Source organism: Tetrao urogallus, assembly GCF_951394365.1.
Source record: "Tetrao urogallus genome assembly, chromosome: 1".
NCBI classification, from domain to species: Eukaryota; Metazoa; Chordata; class Aves; order Galliformes; family Phasianidae; genus Tetrao; species Tetrao urogallus.
This window is the reverse complement of record NC_136813.1, coordinates 169,309,740-169,313,675: the sequence shown is the minus strand read 5'-3', so window position 1 is coordinate 169,313,675 and position 3,936 is coordinate 169,309,740.

The following is a 3,936-nucleotide window of genomic DNA, read 5'->3' as shown; positions in this document are numbered from 1 at the left end:
GGCTGAGAGCTGGGGCTGCTCAGCCTAGAGAAGAGAAGGCTGCAAGGTGACCTGAGAGCACCCTTCAGTATCTAAAGGGGCACTGCAAGAAGTAATTGGACAGACTCTTTAGTGGGGTCTGTGGGACAAGACAACAGGAAATGGTCTCAAACTAAAAGAGGGGAGGATTTAGACTGGATACAAGAACAGTTTCTTATGATGAGTGATGAAGCACTGCAACAGCTGCCCAAAGAGGTGCTGGGTGCCCTGCCCCTGGAAACACCCAAGGTGAGGCTGGACGAGGCTGCAGGTGTCCCTGTTCATTGCAGGGGAACTGGTCTAGATGGCCTCTAAAGGTTCCTTCCAACTCAAGTGATTCTATGATTTCCTACAAGTGATTATTAATAAAGGTTGACTCCCGCTCCAAGGCAAGCCAACAACAAAAACCACAACCAACCAACCGACTCCTTATTGCAGGCAAATTTAAAAGCCCCAAGTCTAGAAGTTGTTTCAAAGCTCAAGGTACTTCAAACAACCAGCAGACAGGCAACAATCCCTACAAGTGCCTCCTAATTAAAAATAAAAGTCTGACTTCTTTGCCAATGCACAATTGCATTAATTTGCAAGAAAGGATGTATGATGAAGTCCAAATGTTTTTCACAGTATATATTCTTATGAGGCAAATATTACCAACTCTTATCCTCTCTTGTGAGGAGTACATGGGTAAAAACCATGTTGTGCACCCCAAATTACAGATAAGCCAATCAAAGCAACACTACCAGTAAGAAAGCATGACAAGTATTAACTCTTCTGCTCCTTTCCTCCAGCTATTCAAAGAAATTGACTTTTTTAATTGGATGCAAACGTTCACCTTTTACAAAAAAGGAATGCATTGTTCAGATTTATCATGGAGTTGCCACTGTCAAAAACTGACACTTCTGCAAGGTTATGAGCAAACGAAGTTTAATCTAAATCTAGTTCACAAGATGCAAGATTTCAGTTTTTCCAGTAAACAAATGTGGCAGAAGCTGCGTCTGCATCAGCGACTAACTCAGTATGATAAGAGAGGATCCATAAAATCAAACTGTTGGTGCTGAACCTCTACACCTACACTGTATTAAGTCTGGAAATTTGAAAGCTAGATTGAATGTGATTGTGCAGACATCCTCAACACACGGGTGGCTTCACGTTGTCTGAAGGACAAACCACTGCTATGGCCCCATATCCCTCTCAGGAGCTGGAGTTTGGTGCAAAGCCAGAGCGCACCTCGCCGTGCAGATTTCTCCAAAAGGAAGTGAACTCAATGTGCCAAAGTGTGCAAAACACAAGAAACAGAAGTGATGTAACTTGAATTACAGTGATGGTAAAGCCTCCTTCTACTTGTAGTGTGAGAACAGAGTCATACAAAAAAAGCGTTGCTCAGGAGAATTTGAAAGCAGAAGTGTAACCCCTGTTTCTTGTGTTCACAAGGAGCAATTATTTACTTGCACATTAGTTAAAAAAATCCTCAGTGGAAGGGGGAACTGAGATGCATACGATAACACATTTCATAAACACAAACCTTTTACAAGTCCATATCATAAGCCATAATACCTAGTACAGCAACATTGCACAATACAAAGCTTGTCTTTATATTTAAAAAATAGAATATAAACAAGAATTAGTTCACATTGACACAATTGCCACAGCAAAATTTCTCAGAAAGTGCTTTACCTACACAAAACATCTTAAAGCCCACCAAATAAGTTGTAAAGTTCTACAATTTAATAATGCAAATAGAAAATAAAAATGCAAGTGACATCCAAAACTTTTGAGAGAAATTAAGAACTCACGATGCGCCATCTACCTCAACTGAATTCCTGTCAGCTTCCTCCAGGGAGTCATTACTCCCAAATATGACATAAGGTACAATCCAGAAAAAGTAATGGAATACTTGTTTTACTTCTAAATTGCTTTACTGACACTGTAACTGTATGGGTTTGATGTGCAAGGCATAGAACTCCTCAATACGTTTAGTCTAAGATAAAAAGGTACAATACAAATTTATTCAACTAAATCTGTGGCTGAATTGAACATCCTCCAGGGATGCCACTTTTTGAAGACAGGAATTGAGACTATCGTGGAACTGAATGAAGAGAGGAAAGCACAACCACGGAGTACATCACAATAAAATACCTCTTTATTAGGAATATATTTAAAATTAGCCTTTTATTTCAGATAAGAAAAATAGCATTCTGACTTTCAGCCAGCGCTGATTCTGATCACACACAACGTTCTAACAACTAGAGTAGTTATCTGCACCACTGCTGCCCACGGACAGTTCTCCTAACTGTCCATTCACTGCCTTTTATTCTTCTTAACTATGCAGAAGAGAATACTGTAGCAAGGCTCGTATTTAGATCTTAAGGAACATGGACAGACTGACTAGACTGTGACTTTGGGTGTGCCATCAACTCGTGTACAACTTTACAAGCTTTCTTTAAATAAGAAGAACAAGATGGTTCAAGAGCTGATCTATAAAGACAACTAAGAGGACAATTCTTCAGGAAGGCTGTTGTAGAACAAAGCTCATTCTTCTACTGGACAGTTCAGAACTGTAAAGTAGCAGCAATTTCAAGAACTTCAGTCAGCTCCATCCCCCTTTAAAAGAAAACACTGACGAACAGCATACAGGGGCATTGCTATTCCAATCCAAATAGAAACCTACCTTTGGTGAACATTTTTATATTCAATACAAGATCAGATTCTCTCTCTTGCTATGCTGTAACTTACGGTTTAAGGTGATTAACAGGACCATGCTGTAAACAAAAATAACCCTTGTGTAAGCTTCACTTTTTGGAGTCTGCATAAGTAACTAACGTCTAGAAAAAAGAAGCTGTTTGTTTTTCCATCGTGAGCATAGAGTTGCATAGCATCTTTTGGAACAGGCTGTCATCCAACTAAAAATGAAATCCATGCATTCACTGAAGTGAAATACATAATTTGTAACAAATTTTGCCTTTTCTTTTAAAATTCATTTCCAATATCAGATCTACAGATGGGGAAAGTATTCTCCAGAAAAAAAACATGTTATTTTTATCTTGCAGTTTCTTCCATATGAAGCTATAAGATACACTTTTCAAAAAGAGTTCCATAGGCAGATGCTTCTAAAATGTGGGTGGAAACCATGAATGATGACAATACTACAATAAATCTCCAAATACACTGGAAATAGCCAACAGGCCACAAGTTTGTGGCTGTTTTAAGCAACACTCTAAAAATAAATACCAAAAATAGGCTATGTCAGGAAGCAATTTGATACTCAAATAAATAGAAAATTTGCATTTTAATGTCACACTGAATTTTAGTACATTTCAATCCAAGGAAAAAAAAATGACAGACATGGTAATGAGTACAGGGTTGTATATATATTACAATATGCCTTGTTATAATACACTTGTGGCTTTATGACAAAAACTTTAGGGCAGATGGAATTTAAGCTCATTTAAGTAACTGTCAGGAACAAAGCATTAAGTGGATTTCTGGAGTAAGTACTTTTATTTAATTTCAAAACCTTAAAACAGCATTAGACCTTGGACTTTTCTTAAAAAAAAAAAAAAAAAAAAAAAGTTTTGTTAACACTAAATAAGTATTCTCAAAGGTTTAAACAAGGTAGAAAATGCTTTCCCCAAGATGACATACAGTGGAAGGGTAGATTTCAACAACAGGACCTATTGCTAACTCCACGTTCACCTTGACCTAGAAGTGCACACTAGTGATCTCCACAAGGAATCCAGCACATTTTGGAAGTTGTCCATTTCACATGAAAGCAAGAGAAAGGGTTATCATATGCAAAAATATTTTCAAACTGTTCTTAACTTGTAATCGGAAACTAAAGGCATGGTTTCTTCATTATAAAAAAATAAAGGTAAAACAGAAACTTTAAAGGAAAATACTCAGCTATACTGAAGTTGCAAC